Raw genomic sequence first — 17595 nt, 5'->3', positions numbered from 1 at the left:
CAGAACCTGGCTACATGCAAATTAGTCTGTCCCTGGCCCAGTGCATCATGGGAACAGGGCAGACCAAACGACCAAGCCAATTCTTTTACTGGAAAGGAAACAAGCTTCCCGGGACCGGTTTCTGGCATTACAGCCGTCTTCGGCCCGGCTTGCTTGAATCCTGATGGTGCAGTGAGCAAGGGACTCACATCTGAGCATACCCTTCCACGCTTATGGTGGACAAAACGATTCAGAAAAGGGGGTGGTGATGGACAGAGTATCTGAATTAAGCAGAACACTCCTACCCAGTCAACAGATCAGAGCTTGATCCATCACCATTTCTTAGCTCACTGCACCCAGCTCAGAACCAGGCTACATGCAAATTAGTCTGTCCCTGGCCCAGTGCATCATGGGAACAGGGCAGACCAAACTACCAAGCCAATTCTTTTACTGGAAAGGAAACAAGCTTCCGGGGACCGGTTTCTGGCATTACAGCCGTCTTCGGCCCGGCTTGCTTGACTCCTGATGGTGCAGTGAGCAAGGGACTCACATCTGAGCATACCCTTCCACGCTTATGGTGGAGAAAATGATTCAGAAAAGGGGATGGTGATGGACAGAGTATCTGAATTAAGCAGAACACTCCTACCCAGTCAACAGATCAGGGCTTGATCCATCACCGTTTTTTTAGCTCACTGCACCATCCCAGCTCAGAACCTGGCTACATGCAAATTAGTCTGTCCCTGGCCCAGTGCATCATGGGAACAGGGAAGACCAAACTACCAAGCCAGGACTGACATAAGGATTTATTAATGTGAATCCAAAGGACCTATTTCGGGTATTGTGAGAGTATTGCGTAGTGAAGCCTAACCAGTCTCAGTGCATAATACTCCACTTTCCTACAAATAGCAACTTAAGGATTGTCTGAATTTTGTTGCAATAGCAAATTGACTCTTAGAACACTCACACCCATGTGTTGGTATTGTGGAAAGGCTGTGTAGTTTTGGGAAGTGGTAAATTAAATGGGATTGTTTCTCACTGGAAAAAAAAGATACTACGCTCCCACCACCAGAGAGAACCACATAGAAAACAACTACCAAGATATCAACCTCAGTAGTTCACACCAATAGTGTTTATTTTCGCTCTTCAAAAATAGACTGGTATCTGCATTTTCAGCTCTAAAAAGTCCAATATTAATAAATTCATGTTGTATAAAACCCTACAAACCAAAACAGAGAAACTGAGTAAAAATGGCTGCAAAGCACTGAAGGGCTCAGTAGGACTGGAGCAAACCATGGGGGTTTGTTAAGGACTGAAGGGTTGGACGCCCGTGACGCGCCTGGAGGCGGACAAAAACACACGGGAGGCCCCGCGACGCGGGACGCGCGCGGGACCGAGCTCGGGGCTAAGCCCGGGCAAAGGGCGGGCCCTCTGTGGCCCTCAGAGGCCAGAGGAGGACGGGACGGGCCCCCCCTCTTGGCTACAACGAAGGGGGAGGTACCGAGCAGCTATACTGTCCTACCTTCCACCGGACACAGGAGGTAAATCATATTCGTGACTGCTTTGATACCATCTCCGCCTAACAGATCTGGACTTATGACATTGTACTCTGGTCCACTACTGGTGTTTGTCGTTGTTACTATATTGCTCTTATATACGAAATACACCAACATTATGGATGGTAAAGGGGTCATAAATAATACTAACTCCCGTGGGGGGCCTGGAAACGGGAGCTTGGATAACTTAAAAGTCTACCATCAATCCCCCTTAGCAACAACCAAATTTTGCCAATCGCTATCACTATTGGAAGAACTTAATGCCATTTGCAAAACTAATTACATCCTGCTTCAAGAGGGTAACGAATCAACTGGTGTCCCATTAAATATAAGTCCTTGTCCTAACAAACTACCTAACCCCCAAGTAACCCATCAGGGAAACCACTCCTCATTTACAGAAAAAGATTGTATTTTTATTACAAACCCACAGACACCCCCCACCAAAAGAAAGCGGGATGCAAGCCCCACTTCGGTTTGTACTATTTCTCCGCAATCATTCAGGGCACGCTCTACCTCTGATTCTCCCCTACCTTCATTACCAACTGACCCTTTGACCCTGATTGAACACATCATTAAATCTTTAATATCCCCTTTGGTTAAAAACATTATGGTTATCGAGGAAAAAGTTACCTATATTGAAGAAACAACGAAGGCGAACGCTATCCTCTTAAAAAGTCTAGTAAATGCTAACAAAGCTGAACTCACAGCCACTGCCGATCTACCTAAAATTATGACACAAAGCAGCCCTCCCCTAACCAAGCCATCTACACCTAACAAATCTAAAAAGTAATTTCCATCTAACACTCGGCAACCTACACCAAACAGAAGTAGCCCAAAAAAGGTAATACCACTGAACTCAGATAAAGGAGTAGGGTCATCCAAAGATCCAACGCCCTTAGTGGGGACTCTCCCAAAAAATGGTTATAGGCTAAGAAAAACTAATCAAATTGATCTCCCGCCGGAGGCAGCTCCCTTCGTTTGCATTCTATCGGGTGTCCCCGAATTAAGTAATGGAAAAATCGAGGGACAAACCGAGCTGGCAAACAAAGTATCTTTTTGGTTAACAAAGAATAGGCCCCTTCCACCTAACTTAGACGGGAAAATACTGAATGTCAGAAAGGTGAAATGGTTGGGTCCTCTAATCAAGGATATAGCGGGAGATCTGATTCTTGTAAACTTCAGGGACCCCCGGGTTGTCCATTATCTTCTGGGCTGGCAGCCTCAAAGGGGGGACGGCCCAATAGTTGCAAGGGAATTGAGAGATTTTTACCCCAGAGCCGCATTTATGCCCCATGTAAGATTTAAGACTGGAAATAGTTACTGTAGGGGCAACAATACACTCAACAACCAAAAGCTATCCACTTGGAAATACTATTCGCATTGATCTGATAATTCGATCCTTGAAAGGTCTGATAACAAATTTCGGAAGCCCAGGGCTTCTTAGAATTGCAGAGGAGGCGGCACTAAGTGGGGGAATGATGTTTAGTTTAGATCGGTTATATGCCGATTGAGTGAGGGTTGTACTCCCCTTTTTTTATATGAATGAAATTCCTTGTTAACGCACTTTGCACTTTTCTCGTATAATCTAACAACTGTTTGTCATATTTTTGTAAACTCACTGTATGTATGTACATATTTACTCCTTGGCATGGTATTTTCTTTTAAGTATGATATGAATGTATTTTATTAATTGTACTGTGCTTTTATGGTTGCTTTGTTTCAACCGAATAAAGCTTATTTGACTTTACTCCTGACTGAAGGGTTGACATTCACATGTAACAAGGCATCTGAAGATAAAGCTTGGGGAATGAAGGGTTTTCGGGTTGGAGGAGAAGCCCTTACACCACTTGTCACCATTCCAATCTGTCCAAAAGGATCAGAATTGCTGTGCCTTTAATGATCTGGTGAATTCCTTCAACGTTACTCTCTTCACATAGGGAATCATAAAATACTGAAAACTGGTAATACTTAATCAATATTTTTGGAGGGTTTTAAAAGCAATCTTGGTGGCTAGTAATTATAAGCATCCATTTTAGGTGGTTTCTCATTAAAAACAAATCAAATCATGAATGCTAGGAGAGCACAGAAATAACACACATTTACACTCGGCTTGCAAGTTGCAGCTTAAGTCCAATAGTATATGCAATCACTAATGAAATAATTTAAGTCACACTCCACATATTTTCGAACTGTGTCATTGTTTAATACAAAAGATACACAATTTTGCTACATGAATATTACTCTCATAGGATGGCCGACTCTTAGCTCCACATCTTTCTATAAATGGAGGAGTCACTTTGTAGAATGTTCATATCGATACCTGTGAACTATTTTCTTTGCTTAGAATCAGTGTAATGTCATCTAATGTATAATAAATTTGTGAAGAGAGTTAAGGAGAAACAGTCAAGTGAGCAGCTACTCTAGTTGTTAATAAACAAATTATTTAATTATTTGGTGTCTGGTACTCAGGCATGCTAGGCCATTTTGATACAGGCAGCTCTAACACTGACATGTAAACATTTCCAGTCACAATCCTTCTATATTTTAGAACAGCGGTTCTTAACTTTTTGACTTCTTTGGACCCCAACGGAATCATTACTTTATGCTGAGGACCCTGAGCTAAATAATTTAAACGGGTTGAACCTCAAACCAATTTACAAAAATACAATAACAAACACACATAAAAAAGAACACAAATTGTGAAATATTTTATTTAATTGACAAACGTAAAAATACACAAGAATCGAAATTTTGGAAAATTGGAGATTTTCATCAAAATATATCTAATTTCTGAAAGACAAATCGATATGCGAGACTTTAGCATATCACTTTGACTTCTTTGATTTTAATGAATGCTCTCTGCCGATGCATACCAGAGCTTCCATTGCAGCCAACATTTTTTTTTAGATTTGTTTGATGTTCTTGCGCTGCTCCCACAAATTAAACAAAGGATACCAATTTAATTTCCGCCAAATGCCTTAACATTTAAAACATTTTATGAAATTTGCAATTTCTAATGTTGCTTTTTTACTTATATATAATTTATTAATCTGCTACTATAGATTTTGAAAAAGGGGGTGGTGATGGACAGAGTTTCTGAATGATGCAGAATACTCTTACCCAGTCAAGAGATCAGGGCTTGATCCATCACCGTTTTTTAGCTCACTGCACCATCCCAGCTCAGAACCTGGCTACATGCAAATTAGTCTGTTCCTGTCCCAGTGCATGATGGGAACAGGGCAAACCAAACTACCAAGTCAATTCTTATACTGGGAAGGAAACAAGCTTCCGGGGACCGGTTTCTGGCATTTCAGCCGTCGTCGGCCCGGCTTGCTTGAATCCTGATGGTGCAATGAGCAAGGGACTCACGTCTGAGTATACCCTCCCACACATAGTGTGGACAAAATCGATTTTGGAAAAGGGGGTGGTGATGGACAGAGTTTCTGAATGATGCAGAATACTCTTACCCAGTCAAGAGATCAGGGCTTGATCCATCACTGTTTTTTAGCTCACTGCACCATCCCAGCTCAGAACCTGGCTACATACAAATTAGTCTGTTCCTGTCCCAGTGCATGATGGGAACAGGGCAAACCAAACTACCAAGCCAATTCTTATACTGGGAAGGAAACAAGCTTCCGGGGACCGGTTTCTGGCATTTCAGCCGTCGTCGGCCCGGCTCGCTTGAATCCTGATGGCGCAATTAGCAAGGGACTCACGTCTGAGTATACCCTCCCACACATAGTATGGACAAAATCGATTTTGGAAAAGGGGGTGGTGATGGACAGAGTTTCTGAATGATGCAGAATACTCTTACCCAGTCAAGAGATCAGGGCTTGATCCATCACCGTTTTTTAGCTCACTGCACCATCCCAGCTCAGAACCTGGCTACATGCAAATTAGTCTGTTCCTGTCCCAGTGCATGATGGGAACAGGGCAAACCAAACTACCAAGTCAATTCTTATACTGGGAAGGAAACAAGCTTCCGGGGACCGGTTTCTGGCATTTCAGCCGTCGTCCGCCCGGCTTGCTTGAATCCTGATGGTGCAATGAGCAAGGGACTCACGTCTGAGTATACCCTCCCACACATAGTGTGGACAAAATCGATTTTGGAAAAGGGGGTGGTGATGGACAGAGTTTTTGAATGATGCAGAATACTCTTACCCAGTCAAGAGATCAGGGCTTGATCCATCACCGTTTTTTAGCTCACTGCACCATCCCAGCTCAGAACCTGGCTACATACAAATTAGTCTGTTCCTGTCCCAGTGCATGATGGGAACAGGGCAAACCAAACTACCAAGCCAATTCTTATACTGGGAAAGAAACAAGCTTCCGGGGACCGGTTTCTGGCATTTCAGCCGTCGTCGGCCCGGCTCGCTTGAATCCTGATGGCGCAATAAGCAAGGGACTCACATCTGAGTATACCCTCCCACACATAGTGTGGACAAAATCGATTTTGGAAAAGGGGGTGGTGATGGACAGAGTTTCTGAATGATGCAGAATACTCTTACCCAGTGAAGAGATCAGGGCTTGATCCATCACCGTTTTTTAGCTCACTGCACCATCCCAGCTCAGATCCTGGCTACATGCAAATTAGTCTGTCCCTGGCCCAGTGCATCATGGGAACAGGGCAGACCAAACTACCAAGCCAATTCTTTTACTGGAAAGGAAACAAGCTTCCGGGGACCGGTTTCTGGCATTACAGCCGTCTTCGGCCCGGCTTGCTTGAATCCTGATGGTGCAGTGAGCAAGGGACTCACATCTGAGCATACCCTTCCACGCTTATGGTGGACAAAACGATTCAGAAAAGGTGGTGGTGATGGACAGAGTATCTGAATTAAGCAGAATACTCTTACCCAGTGAAGAGATCAGGGCTTGATCCATCACCGTTTTTTAGCTCACTGCACCATCCCAGCTCAGAACCTGGCTACATGCAAATTAGTCTGTTCCTGTCCCAGTGCATGATGGGAACAGGGCAAACCAAACTACCAAGCCAATTCTTATACTGGGAAGGAAACAAGCTTCCGGGGACCGGTTTCTGGCATTTCAGCTGTTGTCGGCCCGGCTTGCTTGAATCCTGATGGTGCAATGAGCAAGGGACTCACATCTGAGTATACCCTCCCACACATAGTGTGGACAAAATCGATTTTGGAAAAGGGGGTGGTGATGGACAGAGTTTCTGAATGATGCAGAATACTCTTACCCAGTCAAGAGATCAGGGCTTGATCCATCACCGTTTTTTAGCTCACTGCACCATCCCAGCTCAGAACCTGGCTACATGCAAATTAGTCTGTTCCTGTCCCAGTGCATGATGGGAACAGGGCAAACCAAACTACCAAGTCAATTCTTATACTGGGAAGGAAACAAGCTTCCGGGGACCGGTTTCTGGCATTTCAGCCGTCGTCGGCCCGGCTTGCTTGAATCCTGATGGTGCAATGAGCAAGCGACTCACGTCTGAGTATACCCTCCCACACATAGTGTGGACAAAATCGATTTTGGAAAAGGGGGTGGTGATGGACAGAGTTTCTGAATGATGCAGAATACTCTTACCCAGTCAAGAGATCAGGGCTTGATCCATCACCGTTTTTTAGCTCACTGCACCATCCCAGCTCAGAACCTGGCTACATACAAATTAGTCTGTTCCTGTCCCAGTGCATGATGGGAACAGGGCAAACCAAACTACCAAGCCAATTCTTATACTGGGAAGGAAACAAGCTTCCGGGGACCGGTTTCTGGCATTTCAGCCGTCGTCGGCCCGGCTCGCTTGAATCCTGATGGCGCAATTAGCAAGGGACTCACGTCTGAGTATACCCTCCCACACATAGTATGGACAAAATCGATTTTGGAAAAGGGGGTGGTGATGGACAGAGTTTCTGAATGATGCAGAATACTCTTACCCAGTCAAGAGATCAGGGCTTGATCCATCACCGTTTTTTAGCTCACTGCACCATCCCAGCTCAGATCCTGGCTACATGCAAATTAGTCTGTCCCTGGCCCAGTGCATCATGGGAACAGGGCAGACCAAACTACCAAGCCAATTCTTTTACTGGAAAGGAAACAAGCTTCCGGGGACCGGTTTCTGGCATTACAGCCGTCTTCGGCCCGGCTTGCTTGAATCCTGATGGTGCAGTGAGCAAGGGACTCACATCTGAGCATACCCTTCCACGCTTATGGTGGACAAAACGATTCAGAAAAGGTGGTGGTGATGGACAGAGTATCTGAATTAAGCAGAACACTCCTACCCAGTCAACAGATCAGGGCTTGATCCATCACCATTTTTTAGCTCACTGCACCCAGCTCAGAACCTGGCTACATGCAAATTAGTCTGTCCCTGGCCCAGTGCATCATGGGAACAGGGCAGACCAAACTACCAAGCCAATTCTTTTACTGGAAAGGAAACAAGCTTCCGGGGACCGGTTTCTGGCATTACAGCCGTCTTCGGCCCGGCTTGCTTGAATCCTGATGGTGCAGTGAGCAAGGGACTCACATCTGAGCATACCCTTCCACGCTTATGGTGGAAAAAACGATTCAGAAAAGGGGATGGTGATGGACAGAGTATCTGAATTAAGCAGAACACTCCTACCCAGTCAACAGATCAGGGCTTGATCCATCACCGTTTTTTTAGCTCACTGCACCATCCCAGCTCAGAACCTGGCTACATGCAAATTAGTCTGTCCCTGGCCCAGTGCATCATGGGAACAGGGCAGACCAAACTACCAAGCCAGGACTGACATAGGGATTTATTAATGTGAATCCAAAGGACCTATTTCGTGTATTGTGAGAGTATTGCGTAGTGAAGCCTAACCAGTCTCAGTGCATAATACTCCACTTTCCTACAAATAGCAACTTAAGGATTGTCTGAATTTTGTTGCAATAGCAAATTGACTCTTAGAACACTCACACCCATGTGTTGGTATTGTGGAAAGGCTGTGTAGTTTTGGGAAGTGGTAAATTAAATGGGATTGTTTCTCACTGGAAAAAAAAGATACTACGCTCCCACCACCAGAGAGAACCACATAGAAAACAACTACCAAGATATCAACCTCAGTAGTTCACACCAATAGTGTTTATTTTCGCTCTTCAAAAATAGACTGGTATCTGCATTTTCAGCTCTAAAAAGTCCAATATTAATAAATTCATGTTGTATAAAACCCTACAAACCAAAACAGAGAAACTGAGTAAAAATTACTGCAAAGCACTGAAGGGCTCAGTAGGACTGGAGCAAACCATGGGGGTTTGTTAAGGACTGAAGGGTTGACATTCACATGTAACAAGGCATCTGAAGATAAAGCTCAGGGAATTAAGGGTTTTCGGGTTGGAGGAGAAGCCCTTACACCACTTGTCACCATTCCAATCTGTCCAAAAGGATCAGAATTGCTGTGCCTTTAATGATCTGGTGAATTCCTTCAACGTTACTCTCTTCACATAGGGAATCATAAAATACTGAAAACTGGTAATACTTAATCAATATTTTTGGAGGGTTTTAAAAGAAATCTTGGTGGCTAGTAATTATAAGCATCCATTTTAGGTGGTTTCTCATTAAAAACAAATCAAATCATGAATGCTAGGAGAGCACAGAAATAACACACATTTACACTCGGCTTGCAAGTTGCAGCTTAAGTCCAATAGTATATGCAATCACTAATGTAATAATTTAAGTCACACTCCACATATTTTCGAACTGTGTCATTTTTTAATACAAAAGATACACAATTTTGCTACATGAATATTACTCTCATAGGATGGCCGACTCTTAGCTCCACATCTTTCTATAAATGGAGGATTCACTTTGTAGAATGTTCATATCGATACCTGTGAACTATTTTCTTTGCTTAGAATCAGTGTAATGTCATCTAATGTATAATAAATTTGTGAAGAGAGTTAAGGAGAAACAGTCAAGTGAGCAGCTACTCTAGTTGTTAATAAACAAATTATTTAATTATTTGGTGTCTGGTACTCAGGCATGCTAGGCCATTTTGATACAGGCAGCTCTTACACTGACATGTAAACATTTCCAGTCACAATCCTTCTATATTTTAGAACAGCGGTTCTTAACTTTTTGACTTCTTTGGACCCCAACGGAATCATTACTTTATGCTGAGGACCCTGAGCTAAATAATTTAAACGGGTTGAACCTCAAACCAATTTACAAAAATACAATAACAAACACACATAAAAAAGAACACAAATTGTGAAATATTTTATTTAATTGACAAACGTAAAAATACACAAGAATCGAAATTTTGGAAAATTGGAGCTTTACATCAAAATATATCTAATTTCTGAAAGACAAATCGATATGCGAGACTTTAGCATATCACTTTGACTTCTTTGATTTTAATGAATGCTCTCTGCCGATGCATACCAGAGCTTCCATTGCAGCCAACATTTTTTTTTAAATTTGTTTGATGTTCTTGCGCTGTTCCCACAAATTAAACAAAGGATACCAACTTAATTTCCGCCAAATGCCTTAACATTTAAAACATTTTATGAAATTTGCAATTTCTAATGTTGCTTTTTTACTTATATATAATTTATTAATCTGCTACTATAGATTTTGGAAAAGGGGGTGGTGATGGACAGAGTTTCTGAATGATGCAGAATACTCTTACCCAGTCAAGAGATCAGGGCTTGATCCATCACCGTTTTTTAGCTCACTGCACCATCCCAGCTCAGAACCTGGCTACATGCAAATTAGTCTGTTCCTGTCCCAGTGCATGATGGGAACAGGGTATGCCCTAACTACCAAAGCCAATTCTTATACTGGGAAGGAAACAAGCTTCCGGGGACCGGTTTCTGGCATTTCAGCCGTCGTCGGCCCGGCTTGCTTGAATCCTGATGGTGCAATGAGCAAGGGACTCACGTCTGAGTATACCCTCCCACACATAGTGTGGACAAAATCGATTTTGGAAAAGGGGGTGGTGATGGACAGAGTTTCTGAATGATGCAGAATACTCTTACCCAGTCAAGAGATCAGGGCTTGATCCATCACCATTTTTTAGCTCACTACACCATCCCAGCTCAGAACCTGGCTACATGCAAATTAGTCTGTTCCTGTCCCAGTGCATGATGGGAACAGGGCAAACCAAACTACAAAGCCAGTTCTTATACTGGGAAGGAAACAAGCTTCCGGGGACCGGTTTCTGGCATTTCAGCCGTCGTCGGCCCGGCTCGCTTGAATCCTGATGGCGCAATTAGCAAGGGACTCACGTCTGAGTATACCCTCCCACACATAGTGTAGACAAAATCGATTTTGGAAAAGGGGGTGGTGATGGACAGAGTTTCTGAATGATGCAGAATACTCTTACCCAGTCAAGAGATCAGGGCTTGATCCATCACCTTTTTTTAGCTCACTGCACCATCCCAGCTCAGAACCTGGCTACATTCAAATTAGTCTGTTCCTGTCCCAGTGCATGATGGGAACAGGGCAAACCAAACTACCAAGCCAATTCTTATACTGGGAAGGAAACAAGCTTCTGGGGACCGGTTTCTGGCATTTCAGCTGTCGTCGGCCCAGCTTGCTTGAATCCTGATGGTGCAATGAGCAAGGGACTCACGTCTGAGTATACCCTCCCACACATAGTATGGACAAAATCGATTTTGGAAAAGGGGGTGGTGATGGACAGAGTTTCTGAATGATGCAGAATACTCTTACCCAGTCAAGAGTTCAGGGCTTGATCCATCACCGTTTTTTAGCTCACTGCACCATCCCAGCTCAGAACCTGGCTACATGCAAACTAGTCTGTTCCTGACCCAGTGCATGATGGGAACAGGGCAAACCAAACTACCAAGCCAATTCTTACACTGAGAAGGAAACAAGCTTCCGGGGACCGGTTTCTGGCATTTCAGCCGTCGTCGGCCCGGCTTGCTTGAATCCTGATGGTGCAATGAGCAAGGGACTCACGTCTGAGTATACCCTCCCACACATAGTGTGGACAAAATCGATTTTGGAAAAGGGGGTGGTGATGGACAGAGTTTCTGAATGATGCAGAATACTCTTACCCAGTCAAGAGATCAGGGCTTGATCCATCACCATTTTTTAGCTCACTACACCATCCCAGCTCAGAACCTGGCTACATGCAAATTAGTCTGTTCCTGTCCCAGTGCATGATGGGAACAGGGCAAACCAAACTACAAAGCCAATTCTTATACTGGGAAGGAAACAAGCTTCCGGGGACCGGTTTCTGGCATTTCAGCCGTCGTCGGCCCGGCTTGCTTGAATCCTGATGGTGCAATGAGCAAGGGACTCACGTTTGAGTATACCCTCCCACACATAGTGTGGACAAAATCGATTTTGGAAAAGGGGGTGGTGATGGACAGAGTTTCTGAATGATGCAGAATACTCTTACCCAGTCAAGAGATCAGGTCTTGATCCATCACCGTTTTTTAGCTCACTGCACCATCCCAGCTCAGAACCTGGCTACATGCAAATTAGTCTGTTCCTGTACCATTGCATGATGGGAACAGGGCAAACCAAACTACCAAGCCAATTCTTATACTGGGAAGGAAACAAGCTTCCGGGGACCGGTTTCTGGCATTTCAGCCGTCGTCGGCCCGGCTTGCTTGAATCCTGATGGTGCAATGAGCAAGGGACTCACGTCTGAGTATACCCTCCCACATATAGTGTAGACAAAATCGATTTTGGAAAAGGGGGTGGTGATGGACAGAGTTTCTGAATGATGCAGAATACTCTTACCCAGTCAAGAGATCAGGGCTTGATCCATCACCGTTTTTTAGCTTACTACACCATCCCAGCTCAGAACCTGGCTACATGCAAATTAGTCTGTTCCTGTCCCAGTGCATGATGGGAACAGGGCAAACCAAACGACCAAGCCAATTCTTTTACTGGAAAGGAAACAAGCTTCCGGGGACCGGTTTCTGGCATTACAGCCGTCTTCGGCCCGGCTTGCTTGAATCCTGATGGTGCAGTGAGCAAGGGACTCACATCTGAGCATACCCTTCCACGCTTATGGTGGACAAAACGATTCAGAAAAGGTGGTGGTGATGGACAGAGTATCTGAATTAAGCAGAACACTCCTACCCAGTCAACAGATCAGGGCTTGATCCATCACCATTTTTTAGCTCACTGCACCCAGCTCAGAACCTGGCTACGTGCAAATTAGTCTGTCCCTGGCCCAGTGCATCATGGGAACAGGGCAGACCAAACTACCAAGCCAATTCTTTTACTGGAAAGGAAACAAGCTTCCGGGGACCGGTTTCTGGCATTACAGCCGTCTTCGGCCCGGCTTGCTTGAATCCTGATGGTGCAGTGAGCAAGGGACTCACATCTGAGCATACCCTTCCACGCTTATGGTGGAGAAAACAATTCAGAAAAGGGGATGGTGATGGACAGAGTATCTGAATTAAGCAGAACACTCCTACCCAGTCAACAGATCAGGGCTTGATCCATCACCTTTTTTTAGCTCACTGCACCATCCCAGCTCAGAACCTGGCTAAATGCAAATTAGTCTGTCCTTGGCCCAGTGCATCATGGGAACAGGGCAGACCAAACTACCAAGCCAGGACTGACATAGGGATTTATTAATGTGAATCCAAAGGACCTATTTCGGGTATTGTGAGAGTATTGCGTAGTGAAGCCTAACCAGTCTCAGTGCATAATACTCCACTTTCCTACAAATAGCAACTTAAGGATTGTCTGAATTTTGTTGCAATAGCAAATTGACTCTTAGAACACTCACACCCATGTGTTGGTATTGTGGAAAGGCTGTGTAGTTTTGGGAAGTGGTAAATTAAATGGGATTGTTTCTCACTGGAAAAAAAAGATACTACGCTCCCACCACCAGAGAGAACCACATAGAAAACAACTACCAAGATATCAACCTCAGTAGTTCACACCAATAGTGTTTATTTTCTCTCTTTAAAAATACACTGGTATCTGCATTTTCAGCTCTAAAAAGTCCAATATTAATAAATTCATGTTGTATAAAACCCTACAAACCAAAACAGAGAAACTGAGTAAAAATGACTGCAAAGCACTGAAGGGCTCAGTAGGACTGGAGCAAACCATGGGGGTTTGTTAAGGACTGAAGGGTTGACATTCACATGTAACAAGGCATCTGAAGATAAAGCTTGGGGAATTAAGGGTTTTCGGGTTGGAGGAGAAGCCCTTACACCACTTGTCACCATTCCAATCTGTCCAAAAGGATCAGAATTGCTGTGCCTTTAATGATCTGGTGAATTCCTTCAACGTTACTCTCTTCACATAGGGAATCATAAAATACTGAAAACTGGTAATACTTAATCAATATTTTTGGAGGGTTTTAAAAGAAATCTTGGTGGCTAGTAATTATAAGCATCCATTTTAGGTTGTTTCTCATTAAAAACAAATCAAATCATGAATGCTAGGAGAGCACAGAAATAACACACATTTACACTCGGCTTGCAAGTTGCAGCTTAAGTCCAATAGTATATGCAATCACTAATGTAATAATTTAAGTCACACTCCACATATTTTCGAACTGTGTCATTGTTTAATACAAAAGATACACAATTTTGCTACATGAATATTACTCTCATAGGATGGCCGACTCTTAGCTCCACATCTTTCTATAAATGGAGGAGTCACTTTGTAGAATGTTCATATCGATACCTATGAACTATTTTCTTTGCTTAGAATCAGTGTAATGTCATCTAATGTATAATACATTTGTGAAGAGAGTTAAGGAAAAACAGTCAAGTGAGCAGCTACTCTAGTTGTTAATAAACAAATTATTTAATTATTTGGTGTCTGGTACTCAGGCATGCTAGGCCATTTTGATACAGGCAGCTCTTACACTGACATGTAAACATTTCCAGTCACAATCCTTCTATATTTTAGAACAGCGGTTCTTAACTTTTTGACTTCTTTGGACCCCAACGGAATCATTACTTTATGCTGAGGACCCTGAGCTAAATAATTTAAACGGGTTGAACCTCAAACCAATTTACAAAAATACAATAACAAACACACATAAAAAAGAACACAAATTGTGAAATATTTTATTTAATTGACAAACGTAAAAATACACAAGAATCGAAATTTTGGAAAATTGGAGCTTTTCATCAAAATATATCTAATTTCTGAAAGACAAATCGATATGCGAGACTTTAGCATATCACTTTGACTTCTTTGATTTTAATGAATGCTCTCTGCCGATGCATACCAGAGCTTCCATTGCAGCCAACATTTTTTTTTAGATTTGTTTGATGTTCTTGCGCTGCTCCCACAAATTAAACAAAGGATACCAACTTAATTTCCGCCAAATGCCTTAACATTTAAAACATTTTATGAAATTTGCAATTTCTAATGTTGCTTTTTTACTTATATATAATTTATTAATCTGCTACTATAGATTTTGGAAAAGGGGGTGGTGATGGACAGAGTTTCTGAATGATGCAGAATACTCTTACCCAGTCAAGAGATCAGGGCTTGATCCATCACCGTTTTTTAGCTCACTGCACCATCCCAGCTCAGAACCTGGCTACATGCAAATTAGTCTGGTTCTGTCCCAGTGCATGATGGGAACAGGGCAAACCAAACTACCAAGCCAATTCTTATACTGGGAAGTACACAAGCTTCCGGGGACCGGTTTCTGGCATTTCAGCTGTTGTCGGCCCGGCTTGCTTGAATCCTGATGGTGCAATGAGCAAGGGACTCACATCTGAGTATACGATCCCACACATAGTGTGGACAAAATCGATTTTGGAAAAGGGGTTGGTGATGGACAGAGTTTCTGAATGATGCAGAATACTCTTACCCAGTCAAGAGATCAGGGCTTGATCCATCACCGTTTTTTAGCTCACTGCACCATCCCAGCTCAGAACCTGGCTACATGCAAATTAGTCTGTTCCTGTCCCAGTGCATGATGGGAACAGGGCAAACCAAACTACCAAGTCAATTCTTATACTGGGAAGGAAACAAGCTTCCAGGGACCGGTTTCTGGCATTTCAGCCGTCGTCGGCCCGGCTTGCTTGAATACTGATGGTGCAATGAGCAAGGGATTCACGTCTGAGTATACCCTCCCACACATAGTGTGGACAAAATCGATTTTGGAAAAGGGGGTGGTGATGGACAGAGTTTCTGAATGATGCAGAATACTCTTACCCAGTCAAGAGATCAGGGCTTGATCCATCACCGTTTTTTAGCTCACTGCACCATCCCAGCTCAGAACCTGGCTACATACAAATTAGTCTGTTCCTGTCCCAGTGCATGATGGGAACAGGGCAAACCAAACTACCAAGCCAATTCTTATACTGAGAAGGAAACAAGCTTCCGGGGACCGGTTTCTGGCATTTCAGCCGTCGTCGGCCCGGCTCGCTTGAATCCTGATGGCGCAATGAGCAAGGGACTCACGTCTGAGTATACCCTCCCACACATAGTATGGACAAAATCGATTTTGGAAAAGGGGGTGGTGATGGACAGAGTTTCTGAATGATGCAGAATACTCTTACCCAGTCAAGAGATCAGGGCTTGATCCATCACCGTTTTTTAGCTCACTGCACCATCCCAGCTCAGAACCTGGCTACATGCAAATTAGTCTGTTCCTGTCCCAGTGCATGATGGGAACAGGGCAAACCAAACTACCAAGCCAATTCTTATACTGGGAAGGAAACAAGCTTCCGGGGACCGGTTTCTGGCATTTCAGCCGTCGTCGGCCCGGCTTGCTTGAATCCTGATGGTGCAATGAGCAAGGGACTCCCGTCTGAGTATACCCTCCCACACATAGTGTGGACAAAATCGATTTTGGAAAAGGGGGTGGTGATGGATAGAGTTTCTGAATGATGCAGAATACTCTTACCCAATCAAGAGATCAGGGCTTGATCCATCACCGTTTTTTAGCTCACTGCACCATCCCAGCTCAGAACCTGGCTACATGCAAATTAGTCTGTTCCTGTCCCAGTGCATGATGGGAACAGGGTATGCCCAAACTGCCAAGCCAATTCTTATACTGGGAAGGAAACAAGCTTCCGGGGACCGGTTTCTGGCACTTCAGCCGTCGTCGGCCCGGCTTGCTTGAATCCTGATGGTGCAATGAGCAAGGGACTCACGTCTGAGTATACCCTCCCACACATAGTGTGGACAAAATCGATTTTGGAAAAGGGGGTGGTGATGGACAAAGTTTCTGAATGATGCAGAATACTCTTACCCAGTCAAGAGATCAGGGCTTGATCCATCACCGTTTTTTAGCTTACTGCACCATCCCAGCTCAGAACCTGGCTACATGCAAATTGGTCTGTTCCTGTCCCAGTGCATGATGGGAACAGGGCAAACCAAACTACCAAGCCAATTCTTATACTGGGAAGGAAACAAGCTTCCGGGGACCGGTTTCTGGCAATTCAGCCGTCGTCGGCCCGGCTTCCTTGAATCCTGATGGTGCAATGAGCAAGGGACTCACGTCTGAGTATACCCTCCCACACATAGTGTAGACAAAATCGATTTTGGAAAAGGGGGTGGTGATGGACAGAGTTTCTGAATGATGCAGAATACTCTTACCCAGTCAAGAGATCAGGGCTTGATCCATCACCGTTTTTTAGCTTACTGCACCATCCCAGCTCAGAACCTGGCTACATGCAAATTAGTATGTTCCTGTCCCAGTGCATGATGGGAACAGGGCAAATCAAACTACCAAGCCAATTCTTATAATGGGAAGGAAACAAGCTTCCGGGGACCGGTTTTTGGCATTTCAGCCGTCGTCGGCCCGGCTTGCTTGAATCCTGATGGTGCAATGAGCAAGGGACTCACGTCTGAGTATACCCTCCCACACATAGTGTGGACAAAATCGATTTTGGAAAAGGGGATGGTGATGGACAGAGTTTCTGAATGATGCAGAATACTCTTACCCAGTCAAGAGATCAGGGCTTGATCCATCACCGTTTTTTAGCTCACTGCACCACCCCAGCTCAGAACCTGGCTACATACAAATTAGTCTGTTCCTGTCCCAGTGCATGATGGGAACAGGGCAAACCAAACTACCAAGCCAATTCTTATACTGGGAAGGAAACAAGCTTCCGGGGACCGGTTTCTGGCATTTCAGCCGTCGTCGTCCCGGCTCGCTTGAATCCTGAT

The sequence above is a fragment of the Lissotriton vulgaris genome, chromosome 2_1 (assembly GCF_964263255.1).
Source record: "Lissotriton vulgaris chromosome 2_1, aLisVul1.2, whole genome shotgun sequence".
Lineage (NCBI taxonomy): Eukaryota > Metazoa > Chordata > Amphibia > Caudata > Salamandridae > Lissotriton > Lissotriton vulgaris.
This window is presented reverse-complemented; position numbering follows the sequence as displayed.